Source organism: Carettochelys insculpta, chromosome 12, assembly GCF_033958435.1.
Source record: "Carettochelys insculpta isolate YL-2023 chromosome 12, ASM3395843v1, whole genome shotgun sequence".
NCBI classification, from domain to species: Eukaryota; Metazoa; Chordata; order Testudines; family Carettochelyidae; genus Carettochelys; species Carettochelys insculpta.
The window spans coordinates 29,196,505-29,215,074 of NC_134148.1; the positions used below are offsets into that span (position 1 = coordinate 29,196,505).

The following is an 18,570-nucleotide window of genomic DNA, read 5'->3' on the forward strand; positions in this document are numbered from 1 at the left end:
CAGTCACACAGTTGTTTCAAATTTTCTGTCCTTAACTGGATTCAACAGTAAAGGCTGAACCTCTCTAATCCAGCACCCTCTAGACAAGACTGGTGCTGAATGAGAGAATTTGCCAGACAACAGGAGGTCTGTATTGCGTAGCACACTACCGACACCTGCACTGCTTACTGGGCGCTTAGAAAAAGCTTAGGGATAAATTAGAGCTAAACAACCACACAGAAAACCGAGAGCCAGGACTGGTGGCTGTAAACAAATGTTATGGGAAACCTGGCCACACCCCTGATAAATGGACATCCGGCTAACTAAAATCAGGTCAGATTATGGATTTTGCCAGATGAGAAAGTGCCAGATTAGACAGGTTCAACCTGTATTGTATTACTGAACGTGTCACATGGCGAGAAATGAAATTCACGGACACAGGACTTTGGGGGCGAAGAAAGAATAATCTCAGCTTCCACTGGCTGAGGTAAGGAAAGGTAACATGTCTAGTCCTTTTTCTCCTGCAGGCAGGCTTGAAAATGAAACCCAAAATAAACCCAAGTAAATCACTGGCTAGGGTAGAAGAGAGCAAGCAGCTGGGTTCTGCACCTGCAGTTGTGGGTGGGGATGGATCTCATTTTATAGTGCATACATATGGGAAGAATGTGAGGTCAGGCAGTCAAGAGTCACTCTATTAGCCTTCAGGCCAGCCCTGTGCATAGAAGTGGACTGGACGACAGGTGTGCAGGTGGGCACACAGAGGGTAATAAAGTGGTTTCACAGGCCTACTCAAAAACTTTAGTGCCAGCTTCACATTTGCTACTACAGTAAAAATATACAACCCCAGCTAAGCATCTCATGTTCCAATGTTTCAGTAAACAGCTCAGCTCCTTTCTTAATGGCAAAAACCTCTCACCACAACTCCAATCTGTTTGATTAATCCAATGGTTCACAGATCAGTAAGAAAAAATTATTTCCCAGTCAGAAGGCGTTTAAATATATTGACTAATTTTTATGTTAGTTGAATAATTGACTTTGAACAGACATATCATATTAGGTTCCGGTTAGGATATCCTAACTTACATCCAGTGGCATTTATTATTGATTACTTGTATCATGGCTGCACCTAGAGGACCCAAACAGCAATCATTTTTCATACATATAATAAGAAGGTTGCAGCCCTAAAGCTACCAGTAGCACTTCAGTTTGCAGAAAAGTTCCCTTCATCTGCCCACGTATTTTTCAGTCTGGGGTATGATGGCAGAAGCAAAAGGATTGTGCATGCACTAATTAATTTGTAAAAACAAAAATTAGAGCCCCCGGGCATGTTTGCAACAGGCTCGTTCTAGCCTTATTTTGTTTCCTCCAGATTGCATCATTGGTAAGGAATTTAAATCGTACCTAAGATAAGTAGCTAAAAGCATGAATCACACTAAAACAACAATCCCCTCAAAGCTGAAAAGCAGCTCATTCAAGCCAAGTATTAGTGCCTGGGAGTTTCATGTGGGGAGCTAGAGAACATGGATAGTTTGCTAATGCTGAAAATCACGTTATGATGCTGTAGGTCATTTAGATCAAAAATACTCACTGTGCTAAACACTGGAGAGCGTTAAAATGACCCTTTTTTGTTCTAGAAGTGGGCCCGAACCATAAACTTTCCAATTGGGAAGTGGAGGAGGGACAGGTGTATGACGTAGAGATCTAAGCCTACATCTACACTTTGCATTCTGAGTCACATTTAAGTCTCCTTTTCCTCACTCCTGTTCAAATATGGTTGAAATCCCATAAGATTACAAAACCCTATTGAATGAGACCAAACTTTAGCTCTGCTCCAGCCTTGAACCAGACTCAGACTTCAGTCTAATACAAATAAAAATTTCAAACTCTGCCCCCATGCCCATCTCGATGGAAATACGAACACACTGACCTATCAAAACAGAACAAAACCAAACTCTCCAGTTCTTCCCTGCCACTAAAAGCAACAAAGTGCCAACCATCTCCTATGAAGTGCCATACATCAACTTCGGTGGGCACTCAACATCACACCGTATGAATAAAGCAATGAACAAAGCATTAGGAAGACTGCCATGCGAACATTCACAGGCAGATCAGAGTACATCTGCAGGGAGGTTTTCTGGAAGGACTGTGGTGATTTGACTAGAAGAGACCACAGTTTATTATGTTGTTATTCAGACACACACTGGTGTTCCTCTCAGTCAGCTAAGTCAGTAGAGCCCTGTGTGACTATAAAAGTTAGATCTATAAAAGTGAGACACGGATACCCACAAGTGGATATCCATAGATTTTCTAGGCTTTATAAATCAGAGTGGATGGCAGAAATTGTTTCTCTCAGCATTAAATTACCATGCACAGAAGTATTAGCTGGTGCTCATTAGTAAGGCTGAACATACAACCTGAAAAGCAAGGGCAATTAGGCTATTTCTATAGCTTAATTTACCACATGATGTTTTAAATGTTTATTTTGAGATGATTTAAGCCCTCTTTAGACTTTCTGGAAATGCAAATAAGCTGTACTGATTTACTGAACTGCACAAAGCATTTGATATTAGTCTTTGCTTTAGCCTCTTCCAAAGATCAGAGACTCTGCACCCAAAGACTGGGTCATTGAATTGAAGGACTTAGTTTTCTGCCTTCACTTACTGTATGATGTGCTAATCTTTGGACCAGTTCTCTGGAGTCTGAGATGAGACACTCACCACAGACACACAATGTTCCCTATAGTCTCCACTTGGCTTTTCAGTTTCTTTCTCAGCTCCCTCGCCTTCATCTATCAAGCTTCTCTGTGGTTCTTTGTGCTTCATAAATGAATGTTCATGCCGAACAGAGCCCTTAACCTACGTTTTACAAATAATTTCCATCCCTCCATGAACAAAAAGGGGAGCATTGAAACAGCCTCAGTAAGGAACATGGGCCAACAAAGAGATAAGACATTGTGGAGAGGGCTTAGGTCTCTGTTCATGAAACTTTCACGCACAATTTATGCTCAACAAGAACAGGCTTCAAAATAGTTTGATAAAGTTCTACAGGATTTCATTCCCTACAGCTAAAATTCCAACTGGTATTCCCTTTCTGGTCAGTTGCAAGTTACCAGATCCTACGATAACATTTCCAATAGATCTCAATAGCACACCTTCACCTTATGCTTAGAATAAAAACCTTACATCCATCTAACTACCCTATGTACAGCTGGGAAGTCAGGAGGGCACAAAGTGTTCCTTTCTGAGCCCACCTGGATGTATCAAAACAAGAGCAATGCTCAAATCAGCAGACTTTAGAACAACGTGGGGTTTTTTTCATATCAAATCAACTGTCAATGCCCAGACAAGTTAGATGGATTGCACTTTGGAAAAGAAATCAGTTTTCTTCATGCAACTTGCGCATATGAGAGTTTCCACAGCAGAGTCATAGACAGTAGCAAGTGGTGGTTCAGGAGGTCAAGTTTTTGTTTGATTTATTTCTTTTAGTAGAAATAGAGAATTTTGAGGGATCGCAATTACCATAATCGTGAATAACCTCCAAAATCTGCACTGAGGCAGCACGTACATCTGCCACAGCAGGACCTCAGCCAGTCAGAAATAAAAGAGAGGGCGCCTCTTAAGCGCATGGGCGCCAAAAGACATGCTTATGCAGTGCTGCTGAACACATGAGGTTAGATGCTCACCCAGAATAAATTCACATTGCTTCATTGGACTTCAGCTGAGGCACGGTCGATTTACCCCTCTGGCCCACTGAGTGAATTCCAGGACTTCAATTTTTTAAGCCAATGATACCCAGACTGAGGCTCAGCAGCTGCAAGTGGCTTTTACTGTATCTCCTGGGGATCTCTGCAGCACATGATATTAAAAAACTCCATGTCATTTAATTATTAATTAATCAGGACGCTTTTACTACCTTATTAACCAATTGTAAAATACGTGGTCCAACATTTTGCTGCGCGTACACAGAAAGAGAATGATTTTACACTGCTGTGTCTCTCTGAGGTAATGCTGGTCACTTGTTTGGGTCCTGAACCACAGAGGTCTGAATATTGCTGTTTTAAACACATGTTTGACTTCAATGTGAAACTACCACTCTTAGAATTGACGGAATTGCTGGTGGCAACAAAGGAATTAACTGTACAAGTAATCTGTTGGACTGCTGGAGCAATCCAAATCCTGGTACACATCCCATTGTCAAAGTCTTTATTTCCCCTCTGACCTTCTTTTAGCCAACTCAAAACAGTTATTCCAGAAACACCAGCACTGACTCTCTGAAACATCTGCCTCCCTGATAGAACTATCCACAGTTGTACCAACGCCAAGTAAAAACAGTTGAATGATTCAATAAATTATTACTCCCAAGACATGGCTATTAAGCTTATCAATCTTTTTTCGATTTGCTCAACATGCAGACTTTACATTCCTCACTACATCCAGACACAGTGTTCATTGACAGTGTTGTGCGTTTAAAAACCAGGAAGGCCTGTTAAGGCAGGTAATAACTTGCCAAGGGGTCTAATTTGGATTGTCTCAGTCCCGCTAATTTGTTATTTCTTCCATTCCAAGAGGAGAAAACTGTGGAGGTAGAGGTCACTTTGGAAATGCCTAGGAGGCAGTGTTTTTATCAAAACCATTTTTTTCCACCACTGTTACTTTGTCTTTCCTTGAGAACCTCTTTTCTCAGAGCTTCCTCTGTGCAGCCTAAACTCATCATTCCCATTACATTTAGAGGTAAAATAGCTGATATGGCATACAATAAGAAAATAGCTGCTGGTACACAGTCAACATGGAAGGGAAAAAAAAATAAAAAACAACCCACCACCACCTCAGCAGTGCGTTAAGGTTTGTACAAGGAGCACTACCAATGTGGTGGCAGGAGGGAAGAAGCAGATGAACTGGGGCACTGTGTTCCCAGCCAGCCACCACCACCACAGTGGTGGCTGGTGTCATGAATGAATGCAGGGAAAGGGCTAACCCTAACAGAGGGCTCTCAGCAGAGCTGGTCAGGTAAGCCAATGGGAGGAAGAGAAACCCTTCTGAACTGAGAACAATGGCAGTCTGAGGGGTATTTGTCTGTGTGGCTGATGCAGAGGGGACAGGGAGAAATGCTGACTCCTAAGCAGTTGGAGTGAATCCAGTAAATATCCTGGCTGTCTCATAATCAGCCACAGATATGTAAGTGGAAGGGAATTGTTTAAATATGATCAGGTTATTTATTATTTTGAAACTGGTGTGGACTTTCACTTGCTCTGGTTAAGGCTTTGATTCTTTTCCCTGTACTCTAACTTCTAAGCTGAATCCCAGGGAAGTAATTCTCAGTGCTGCAACTGAAAGGTTTGAGCATTTTCTCGTTTTGTGAATAAATTACATTTTTAAGGCAATGATTTGATTCCTGGGTCCTAGAGAAGAGTCTGTGTATATTCATGTATTAGACTGAAAAGTCAGCTATCAAATTATAGCTCTTTGTTTCAAAATTCCCTCCAGGAGGGTGGGGGCTAAGAGCTTGGGATACCCCACATGGAGACATCCCAAATGCATCTTCCTGGGTTAAAGTTTTTTTTTTTTTAATTTTATTTTAAACTTGGTTGGTACCTCCCAGGTTCAGAGAATTTGTGACCTGGGGGAGTTTTTAAACAGAACTTTTATAGGCAAGTTGTTTTCCAGGTTTGGCCAGCCCCCATTTTCAGAGCTCAGAGTGTCAGTGTGGGGAAGCAGCCCTGACAGCTGGCGTCCCGGGCCCTTTAAATTGCTGATGGAGCCATGGGTAGCAAAGGTCGGGCAGGGCTGAAGTGTTGGCTGGGTGGTGGCTGGTTCTTAGACCCACCCTTTCTGCTTGAGGCCCAACCACTGCCCAACATACAACTGGCCCAGGAGCCCTGTGTCCCAGTAAGACATGTAAGCCACTTTCACCACTGATTACATCATTTAGGTTCTTACACTAGCTAGATAGTGTCTAGTTTGCTCAGAACAGGGACTTGCTACACTTGTTTCATTTTAGGCTCTTGCTAGTAAGGAGCTTTACATGCAGCATAAGTGTGGTTTCCTTTCAGTGTACTGTAGTGTGTTTCTTCAGACCAGACTGACAGCTGCTTCTTGGTCAGAAAAATCTAAAGAGCTTTTCCCCATTCAGAAGTTATTTCTTTGTGGTTCTCTTGTAGCTGTCTTTTGTGAAAGCAGCCACATTGTGGCTTTTGAATTCATTATGCATTTATGTTGCTGCCTGAAGAAGGAACCAGATCTCCAGCTGGGTTCTGTTAGAGACTCAGAGGCTCCTTATAAAATTTGAATCTGTTTTAACACTGTGGGCCAGCGGAGAGTTTAGCTTTATAATTGCTATGAAACTTAATTTTAAAATAGGAAAATACATTACAAAACTAGGGCTCATCCACAGATGAAAGTAGCTTTTTTTTTAGATTTTGAAACTATTTAGATGTATTAATAGAGCTCCATGACAAGAGTGTACAAGGTCTCTCGTGCACACATGCCCTGGCCAATATTGACCTTTGTGTTTAAATCATAGAAGTCTGCAGGGATTACATCGCAGTACAGGCACTAGGGAAGATTTCTGGAATTGTGATGGAGCAGTTCATACTGGGAAACATGATCACTATGAACATCTCCATACCGGATATTTGGAATTTCATGGGAACAGCATAGAAACAGACTATTTGAATTAGAAGAGACCTCAGGAGGTCATCTAGTCCGACCCTCTACTCAAACAGAACCAACCACAACTAAATCTTTCCAGCCAGGGCTTTGTCAAGGCTGGCCTTAAAAGCCTCTGAGGATGGAGATTCCACTACTTCCCTAAGCAATCCATTCCAGTGCTTCACCACTTTCCTAGTAAGAGATTTTTTTCCTAAAATATCCAAGCCCAACTCTCCCTCACTGCAACTAAAGACCAGTGTGCCCTGTATGCCGAGTGCTTGGGTGGCTGCCCAGGAGAGATTCAGGTGCTGCCCAGCTCATTAGCTGAACACCCACAGCTGGCAATATAGGTGTCTATTGGTGGTGCACATCCCCCTATGACTTCGTACACATAATATTTATTCTACCAATGGCTGGAAAAAAAATTAGGGGGAACCCTGTGTGAAATCATTACTTGTTCTGTCATCTGCCACCACTGAGAATAGCCTAGTTCCATCCTCTTAGCAGCTTTCAACTAACTGAAGGGGGCTGCCAATCAAATTCTCCCCCTTCCCATCTTCTCTTCTGGAGATTAAATAAATAAGCACAGTTCTCTCAGCCGCTCCTCAAACTACGTGCCCCAGCCCTGGAATCATTTTCTTGTCCTCTGCTGGGCTGTCTCCAATTTGTCCACGTCCTTTCTGCGGTGGGGCACCTGAAACAGATGTAATGCTCTAACATGGCCTCAGCAGTGTGGAATAAAGAGGAATGGTCACTTTCCTCAATCTGCTGGCAGTGTTCCTACTAATGCAGTCCAATATACTGTTAGCCTTCTTGGCAACAAGGCACACTGTTGACTCATATCCAGCTTCTCATCTACTGCAGTCCCCAGGTCTTTTTCTGCAGAATTGCCTCTTACTTTGTCAGCCCCCAGCCTGTAGCAATGCATGTCCTACTTGCAGGAGTTTGCTCTTGTCCTTGTTGAGCCTCAGATTTCTTTTGGCCCAATCTACCTCTCTCCTCTAGCTTAGTGTCACCCACGGGCTTATCCTTCACAGGGAGCAGTGAGCTATTTGGACAACGATGGGGCTGCCAGGCTACCAGCATGTTGTCAAAATGGACTGTGGTAGGGCAAAGCTTAAGCTCCTCTTTTCCATGAGCATTTTAAACCGAAACATGCCACCTCACCCATGACAGCATTCCGAGGAACAACAGCAGAGGCAAAAAATTAGCAGATCTGTTTCAGAATGTCTGTCTGGTGGAATGCCCTCTGTACAATGTTACGTGCACGTCCAAGTCTGTCCATTGCATCAGCAATAAAAACCAAGTATGCACTTGCGCAATTCCATGAACATCAGTGGCACCCCACATGTGTAACTCAGAGTAGGAATTTGACCCCACCATTTTTCAGCACAGAAATTAGAGGGAACCAGACAATATTCAAAACAGAGCCCAAATGCTGCCTTTAGCTAAAACCCAATGCAATTTAATGGTCTTGCAGGAACTGAAGTGGATTTACAGAGCTACTTAGCACCTAAAGGTGTAAATAGAGCCTAACCTGCTTATACGCTTTTGATAATCCTACTACAGGTCTGCCTGTGTCTTTGATACCTCAACACTTTTTGTACATCTGCTTGTACAATTCTACCTTTTTCCTTTAACAGCCCAGCAGAAATCAAGAAGTCGTATGTGCTAAAGAACCCATATGCCAATTGCAGGTTTTTCCACACTGCTTATCACTATAGAATCTAAGTACAGGATGAACCTCTCTTGTCCAGCACCCTTGGGACCTGACTAGTGCTGTACGAGAGAATTTACAGACCACAGGAAGTCAATATTTTCTAGCACATTACCAACACTTCCACTGCTTACTGGGCTCTTAGAAGACATGTAGGGGTAAATTACAGCTAAACAGCATCACAGAACACAGAGCTAGGACTAGGGGCTGTAAACAGATTTTATGAGACCACAGGAAGCTTGGCCACAACCATGATAAGTGGCTATCCAGCTAACTAAAATCATGGGGGATTACACATGTTACCAGATGAGAGAGCTCCAGATTAAAGGTTTAACTAGTATCTATTTTGACAATGTAAATAATGGACATGCTTCACATATTGTGATGCTTTCCCTCTGCTTTCCATTATACTCGATTTGCACTGTATAACTGCATGGAAGTGAACGGAAGAGGGAGTCAACATAAAGCCGTGTATATGTGATAAGAATCATTCCCTTTACCCAGTCAGTCAAAAAACAGAAGAGATCAAAGGGGAGGCAGCAGGAAACGGAACAACCTGCAGGAAGAAAGTAAAACTAAAGGGCAGTGCCCCAGTTTTATATTCAGGAGGTGCAAGAAAACATGGAAACAAAAATTCTGTTCCATCAGTTTTGAAATATTTCAGCAGACTGCTGATGTTTTTAAACTTTATACAAGTGAAGAATGAAATAGCAATTGCAATGTGCAGGCCAGAGAAAACATGATTCTAAATACATGTATTAAAATACGTTTTTGCACTGTAGATATGCATGTGGAAAATAAATTGTGCACACTCAGCAGCTAGTATAAACAAAAAAGGGAGCATGCAAGGACTCCTTTAGATCTGATTTCAGGGAGGGCGTGCCAGTCGTAACCTGGATTTCATTCCAAAACTTATGGGAAGGAGAAAAATCTCTGCACCCTAGAAAGGCTGCAAGAGAGTGGAGACAGAGGCTCCTGTTTATAATTGGGTCAGTCATCAACAACTTACTGCAGCTTTCTCAGAAGTTGCTGATATTGTGCCAAGAGATAAGTCAGCAGGAACTTGGAAAAGCACAGTTATACTTTTGTCAGAGACAGTGTACGTGAAACACAGTGGGAAGTACCTGTTGAAGTTGACTGGGTACAGAATGACATCCTTGGGTGCTGTCCCATCCCACTGAATGATATAGGCCTCTCCCAGCCTCACCACAGGTTGATACTGCTGGTATGGAACTCCTCTGTTCACTCCCTGCAGCCTCAGGGGATGAGAAGGGTATGTTGCTCTGGCAATTGATAAAGTCAGATTCTCAGGACGTCTGGCCTGAATATAAAGCTGAGGGTGAAAGAAAACAGACAGACATTCACCAAACCAGCCTTGTTTCACCTTAACATGTGTATTTGATCATAATTTCCTTTAAAACAGCTTTGCCAATGAAGTGTTCAGAACAACACTGAGGCATTTCCAACTTAAATAATGCAATATATCAAAACCAGATTTGCTATCTTTCTGCATATACACCGTTAAGTGATAGAAGGACTACAGCACCAACAATTGTTTATAAAACAGGGAAATGGGGTAGTCAGGAAATATTACTAGATGATTTTCTTTACAAATGCCAACGTTCGAAGAGAAGGATATTGGTGTTTGAGAGGAGCTGTTACAGAAAGATCCTAAGAATAGGATGGATGCAGAAGGTCACCATTGAGGAATTACGTAGGATGATACAGCTGAAAGAGAACCTATAGCAGAAGGTTACACAATGGAAACTACAGCCATTTGGGCATATATGCAGAATGAACGACGAGCAAAAAGTTAAGACCCTGATATTCAACATAATGAACAGCTCGAATGGGAGAGGCAGACCCCACAAAGAATGGATAGATGACATAGTAGATTAGTTTCTGTAGATTGGTGCAGAGCTAAACTACTTCTCACAGGACAGGGAGAGATGGAAGGAAATAGTGAGAGGCAGCGACACCAACAGGCACTGAACCCACAGTTGTTCTTGATGATGACGAACAGTTACTTAACATGTAAAAGGCCACAGACATGATCCAAAGACCTCAGAGGGCTTTGAAAGCCTTCCCATTCACATCAATGGGCTTCGGATGAGTCCCAGAATCGGTGGTGGAAGCCACAGCTCTAGTCTCGTTTACACAACTAAGATGAAGCAGTTGGGGATTGAATGTAGGATTAGGATCCTATTAGGCTGCCTCACATTTCAAATAGTGCATTACACATGATCCACGGCACTGTTCTGATACATGTGAGGCTAACAGATACCCATCCCCCCACCCCCTCTGCTCCCTAGGGATCAGGTTATAGATCAGCTCAATATGCACGTAGGAATTTCTTCCCCCCGCCCCCATGCTAGCTCCAGTGAAGGCCAATTCATGTTCAGAAGTTATGTTGGCCTTCAGGTGGAACACCTAATGGACAGCTGCCTTCCCATATTAGGAATATAAATGCAGCAACTGGACGGATGTCTCGTCATGCATGTCTGCTAATGCAGCATTACACTTAAGAACATTGTTTAGTGCTCACGCGTTTCCTGGAAGATTCAAAATAAAATTGAGGGGGTAGAATAAGATACATACAACGTTGATTTTACTTTCTCACACCATTCAAAGGGGAAACCCACCTACCTGCAGCTGACTGGCACTTTAATTTTTTTAAATAAAAATGTCTACATGAATTGGCTTCTGTTTCTACAGCACCATTCATTTAGTTCCACCTTTCTAAAAACCAGTTTCACATCTTGAAGACAGAACAGAGGCTGTCCCCTTTCAACAGCTTTTACTACTGCTGAACAGAACGTGAGTGGACAGTGAAGATTTCTAGACAGAGCACTGGGCTGGGAGTCAGGAGTCTAACTGAAGCTCTGCCATTGACCACCTATGGGACATTAGGTTCTTCAGTTTTCTCTGCCCCTTCTATTTCCCTCTGATGTGTCTATTTAGAGACTCATTTCTTCAAGGGAGGCAGGGCTGTCTCTTACTAGGATTGTCAAAACAAAAAGCAGTCAAGTAGCACTTTAAAGACGAGCAAAATAGTTTATTAGGTGAGCTTTCGTGGGACAGACCCACTTCTTCAGACCATAGCCAGACCAGAACAGACTCAATAGTTAAGGCACAGAGAACCAAAAACAGTAAGCAAGGAGGACAAATCTGAGTCACTATAGGGGCTCGTCTGCATACTTGGCTCAATCTAATTCTTGACCTTCCCCCACCCCACCCCTCCACTCTCTGAGTTGCTCACCTTGATTATCTTTTTCTGATTTGTCCTCCTTGCTTACTGTTTTTGGTTCTCTGTGCCTTAAATATTGAGTCTGTTCTGGTCTAGCTATGGTCTGAAGAAGTGGGTCTGTCCCACGAAAGCTCATCTAATAAACTATTTTTCTAGTCTTTAAAGTGCTACTTGACTGCTTTTTGTTTTGATAGTGTATAGACTAGCATGGCTTCCTCTCTGTTACTAGGATTATGTACAACATCAAGCGTAGTGGGGCCCATATCTTCAGTCTACATCCTAACATAATAATCTATCTGAAAAGACACTGATATTAGGTATTAAATAGGGGTAGCTCTATTGGCATGACACAAACTAAATGCAGAACCACAGCAAGGAAGCTGGTATCCGACTTGCCTCATTTTTCTGTCAGGCATAACACACTGCTGAAAGCCTCAGAGCAAGTTGCTGCTTCCTTCTTGGAATCTAATTTCTTGGTGACAACAAAATTGATTTGACAAGCAAAAGTGTTGGGGCATCTGGCACAGCAGTTCTGTAACCCCTGGCATGATAGTTTTGGAAATATTCCAGCTTGAGATTTCATGCCTTGATATCTACAGGTAGGCCCTGAGCTCCACAGCCAAAGCCTGACTTTCAGAGGTGCTGAGTGTGTGCAGGTGTTACTGACATCAGTGCCCCTGAATAAAAGGCAACATCTAGTTAAGTGTACAACTATGGAGTTAGCAGCCTCACAGTAGGCATCCAAGTTTAAAAAACTTTTGCCTAAAGAGAGTTATAGGAGCTCATTAAAAAGAAAAAAATCCATAATTTTCAGACATCTGATCAAATCTTGTTCTTGCTTATGTTGACCTGAAGGCAATTGCTCCAGTGTTAGTAATTATGTCCCTGGTCCTCATAAATATATGAAATACCACTTGGAGTCAAGCACCTTTGAAGGTCAGACCAAATATTAGCATTAAATCCTCCCCCATAGATGAAACTATAAATCACAATTTAGTAAAACAATTTCCTGGGTGAAGCACATTTGCTCAGTCTTCACTGGCTCAAGCAAAAAAAATATGGCTTTTAAATTTACATGAAAGACTTTTTGTGTTTCATAAATTAAGGGCAAACAGGACTTTTTTCTTAACACTGCATATAAACCCCAGATCAGGAGCTCAAAACCATGCATTGCTGTCAAATAGCGTATTGATCACAGTCGCTGCCATCAGGTTGAAATTCTGTGGCATGTTATACATGGAGGTCAGATTAGAAGATGATTGTAATACTCCCTTCTAGCCTTAAAAATTCTTTGAATATGTATAGTTATATATATATATATATAAGTCTTGAACTGAATCGTGTTTTTCTGACTATGGAAGTTTGGCCTCATGTCTGACACTGCAAAGTAATACTCTAATCTTCTTTCCTCATGAAAGTCAGAAGTATCGTCAGGTCACTCTAACCTTTGTATTCCATGATCCTATCTCTCTGATGCATGTCTCAGGCAAATCAGCTCATATTTAGGTAGTAACTGACATTTACTTGGGGGGGGGGGGGGGAACAAATAAGTCCTCAAAACCAGCAAAATACATTCAAGAATAGGGAGAAAGCCTTACATTCCAGGATGGAAAAGAAAAGCATCCTAAATACTTCCACTGCTGAAAAGTGATCAAGCATTGTGACCTAGGCTGTCCGCAGCACCTACTGTTAATAGGTTCCAGGGAGAATGGAAGAATTTACAATACACTTCCAGAGTAAGATGATAAAGCACATATGTCAAATAACTTAACTGGCAGGAATATTTTAAGTGTCTTGGGACACAGTTACAGGCTTAACTGAAAGTCTAGTAATTACAGTTGTTTTTATAAACACTGTATCATGGTCAACGAATAAAAATGCAAGCCCTGTGGTTAACTCCAAATATTTGTAAACTTACTTCATTTCCCATTCCAACCAACACAGGCGGGATTTCCAGAATTGTAATCAAGTATCTTTTTAGCTACATAATGCAGAATATACATATGCTGGGTACTTTGAAACTTGCAGGTTCCGTTTTATTCCTAAACTATCACATGCTGGTAAGCCAGTGGTTCCCAACCTTTTCACTACCACAGAGCCCCAGTCACTGCCCCCCAACCATTTGCAGACCCCCATCAAAGCCAATTCTAGATGGAGGAAACCACAACATAGATTTTTGGACAGCAATTAACATTATTGGAGATATTTAATTTAGAAAGAATAATTGGAACTTTCCAATTGACTTAACTCATTTTCTGTGATCATTTTTATGTATCTTTTGTTTCGTTTGTAGACCCCCCCACATGCCACAGACCCCATGTTAGGAACCACTAGCCTAAGCAATGAAGTCCATGCAGACAGATCCTTTCATTCCTGTGCAGCCCCATTGAAGCCAATGAGGTTCACCACAGGTGTAGGGGACTATCCATGAGGAGTTTCTTGCAGCATCGGGGTTAGAGTACAGGACTGACAGTCAATACTTTTCTGATCAGCAGAAGAGACCAGGATGACTCCCAGCAACTTTACCCTTGATACCCTCCCTATCTGTGAGCTTCACTTCCAACGTGGAGAGACACACACTTATGTCAACACTAGCACATTTGTCAGTAAAAAGTGTTTGTTGATTGTGAGTGTGGGCGGGGATCTTGGAATTGCTCATTTAGTGGTGATTAATGCTGTCATCCATCGACTTACACTGCAGGTTGTGAAATGGAGGAGAAGTTCTCTCTACAACTCACATGTTATTTATTACCCCTCTGGATAAAGAGAAGATAAACACACCCACACTCAAATTCTTAACTTCTGGGCTGAAGTAATATACACAATAAACACCTCCCTTCAAATGACATAGTTCAGCCACTTCTTATTTTATTATAGTGCTGTCTGATGGGCATCAGACCTCAATCTAAAACTCAAAACTTGAGGGCAAACAGTTGGGTCACATTTAAGGTGCAGTGTTTCTTTAAGTTTCAAAGGGGTAGCCATGTTAGTCTGTACCCACAAAAGCAATGAGAAGTCCTGTGGCATCTTACAGACTAGCAGATTTTTGGAGCGGGTCTTTGCCTACAAAAGCTTATGCTCCAAAAAAATCTGTTAGTCGGTAAAGTGCCACAGGACTTCAGTATTCTATTAGAGCCCAGCAACACCAGCTGTCCAAGCTCACAATTTCCAAAAGATGGGCTATTTCCCACAACAAGAATTTTAATCTACAGAGTTCCACACTTTGCCATGGCCAGCTAGGCTGACAGCTCCAAATTCCCTGAAGAGCTCACATTTTAATTCTGTTAAACATGCTGGGACAGCTTCAGATACCCATTACACCAGCATGAATCCAGAGCAGCTTTGCTGAACTCAAAAGTTATTCTGTCTCTACACTGGTGTGAAACTAAGATCAGAATGTGATTCCCCATGCTGCACCTTTAGATGCAGCTAGTTTAAAAAGAAAGGAAAGATACCAAATGCTGAAACCTCACTGGGTTGGATTCTCTCCTCAAATCCCACTGATTCAACTGAGCCCTAGGCGATTCCACAGTGTTCTCTATCACCTCAAAAAGCAACCTCTCCTCAAATGGGTTAGAAAAGTTCTGAAAGCAGCTACCTGCAATATTTCTTGGCTGCCTTATAGTGTATGCATTTAGGAATGGTGGAAATATTTAAGTCATAACTGGCTAATGAGACTTAGAATAAGTCAGCAAATGCAAGTGGAAATATATACAACTAACCTGAGACAGGATACAAGAGCAACTATCCACCATAGAAGTGTGATTGACAAATAAAAACATGGAGAGATGGAACAACTTCCTGCCCCTATAACACCTCAACAAACTAAAGAAAAATGGACTAAGAGGGGTGAACTGGGTAAAAATGAAGTGCTTCTTCTGATTAACTCCTTGTGGACTGCTTAGAAGGCATGTGAGAGGAGAATAGAAACCAGTTTAAACTGCTCAGCTGAAGTTAATGTGGCAGTGGTCAGACACAAAGTATAGTGACTTTAGAGTGGCCAGGGGAATCAGGGACCAACAGAATTTGTGTGTCCTAAAGATGCTGCAGAAGACTTAGTTGCCAACACTCATGATTTTCAGAGTCTTCCTGTGTTTGGTATTTTTCTTAAAGGGAATTATAGGAGAAGCTCAGTTTTCACTGAGCCAGCTAGGGAGTTTCCAGAAGAGTAAAGCATGAAAATAGAGTCCTAAAAAGAATCTGTTCCAAAAGCAAATACAAAATGAATGAATGTGGGGCTCTCTTAAGTCTCTTTATGCTTAAGCTAGACTTATGCTTTTTGAGCACGTGACCTTGGTAATATTAAAGATAAAAGCCCCAATGCTCCTTCGTGACGACTGCTGGCAACCCCACAAAGGGCAGTGATTGGAAACCAGGAGAGGTAAGGGAATGCAATGCTGGTAATTTACAAGGGGGAATAAGCATATACAGGAGCAAAGACAGCTCTGGAATTCATGCAAGAATGCCACAGAGCAAAACATGAGCACATGAGAAATGAAACCCAAGAACTCCCAGGAATGAAAAGCTTCAATTGTCCTCAGAAATTGACTGAATCAAAAATACTCCAAGAGGAACGGACTTTTCTCTAATATTTTCACTTCGGGTGCTTCTCAGAACCAAGGAAGACAAGCCAAACACAGAAGCAGTGAACTGAACTATCAAGCTCTCTCCAAAGGGATAGGGCTAAATCTCTGAATGCAGGTTTGGCTCCTCTTTTATGTGTCCCAGATTGCCCAGCCCTAATCTAAATACCTTCATCTCAGTTCAGCTGTATAAAGAGAAACAACTCCCAGTGAACGAAATGGTAATGTCACCTGTTTATGCCACAGATTAATATGCAGTCTTGTCTTTTAGAGCTACATGGGAGGGGAAAGAAAAGCACATTTTGTAACGGAGTTTCTAAAATTAAAATAAACCAAAGGCTTCCTCATCTTTCTCCAAGATTGAGTTCATTCTTTCTTGCTTTGGACTGAAATACGTGGTGCCAGATTTAGCAGACATGCAAATCACCAGATCCAGCAGTGCTGTTGTTGCAGTGGAGAGGTCAAATGGCTATTCTGCAAATTAAAATCAGCTCCCATTGAGTATAACCAATGATTTTCATGGCTTTCATTTTGAAGCTGTATCTATTTCCCCAATTAAGGGCTCATAAAAGTTGTTTTTAATATCAACTTTATTCACACAGCTGAATGATGACTGGGTAAAAGATGCTGGTAAGGGACAGATCCCAGGGAAGTGAATGTTTATTCTTCTCTGAACTCAGCCAAGGAAAGCTTCTATGGTGGAAAAAACACCTCACACCATAGAGCGCCATCATGGGAAGAGTATAAATAGAAATAAAAATAGAGATCCCTACTTGCTTATGATTCTTAATTTAACCCTGGAGTCACCAGAGATGGGGATGCTGCACTCACGTGCTCCCCCCCCCTGCATCAGATCTGATTTATGGGGTTGCTACATACAAACCTAATCTATTCTACTGCAGTCAGCAGCAAAAACCTCATTAACTTCAAATCAGGCCTTACAGTTTGAAATAGCTACCTGTGCTTTCCACTGACAAAGCAAACCTGATCAATAAGTACTATATGGGGGGCACCTCTAACAACACAGGCTCTTGAAGAGACTAGGCAGGATTTTGTTCTGTGCTATGTTGTGCCTCGAAGGTCACAGTGATGACTAAAGAATGCATGATGAAACCTGCACATACAGAATGCTTGGACATACAAGAATCTTCTTAAAGGAACATGTGCCCTTACAGTACATGCTGGGGCCTTTCAGATCAAATTCCCACCTTTCCACTCCCCAGATATACCCTCCTGTCCTTTTATAGCCATCTGTTTATTTGTGGGAAGGGGCACATCTCCTTTGCATGGTGCCAGAGACGGAAATGTAGTGCCCATCTCCCCATAAGCGAAGAGGCACTATCAAGATGAGAGAGAGAGAGAGAGAGACGAGACTATTACAGCTCCTTTTGAGACACATTTCATTTTATGGGCTCAGGTACCAGCTTTACAAACAAAACCCACAACTTGCCAGGGACGTCTGCTGCCTCTCAGCATAAAGATTCTCGTGTGATTAAAGATCATCCAATAGTTGCCACGCAGATAGTGAACATGGCAACATTTGGGGCAACTAATGAGTTAAGTCAACAAGACCCTAAAAATGCAAGAAACCAGTGATTTCGTCTCAGAGCCCATATAGTCACATTCCCCAAAATGGCAATATAAAACAACGTGTTCTTTCATTTTTGATTTCGGTCACTTACGAGGACTCAGCAGAAAGACAGGCCTTCTTGTTTTTCGGGGCTCTTTACAAATACTAACGGTGCCTCTTAATCCTCCTCTTAGGTAAGCAAAGCAGCATTAATATGCCTTGGTTTATAGACAGAGGAAACTGAAGTCCAGGGCCTAATTCTGGAACTGTGTTCACAAGGAGAAACGGCTGCAGCACTGGGCACCAGGTCAGAGAAAGTGATTAAGTCAAGGCCTTTTAGACAGCTACTAGCCAGCCTGGCCCCCCAGTCCAAACTTAATAATGTAACATACTAACGCCACACGTGTCCTTAGTACCCAAGCTGGGAGTCATAGGAAATCAGCTCTGCTGACAGGAGGGAGGAACTTGTTCCAGGGCCTGGTGATTTAAGAGAGCCCGGGGCTCCTGGCCATTTCTGTTGCTGCCACCTCAGCAGCAGCTGGAGACCCAGGTCTTTTAAATTGCTGTCAAACACCCCCAGTGGTACACAACCTGCAGCCCCAGTGGCACTGAAGGGCTGGCTGGGGGGAGACTAGCCCACAGCCCCACACCCTGTTTGCCTCAGGCCCTGCCCCTAGCAGACAGCCCAGAGCCAACTCCCATCAGGACCCAATGAAGTCTCTCATAGGCCAGGTAGGACGTACCATATTGTGTGTGCTCAGCATGAAGGCCTGGGCAAGATTTGCAACTAACTGGAACTTTAAAACTGGTGTTATACTTTGCTCTGC

General features: G+C 42.4%; 1 pseudogene; it reads right to left on the reverse strand.

Annotated features, from left to right (window-relative positions):
- Nucleotides 1-18,570, reverse strand: part of LOC142019866 (cell surface hyaluronidase CEMIP2-like) — a 69,223-nt pseudogene that overhangs the window by 23,039 nt on the left and 27,614 nt on the right.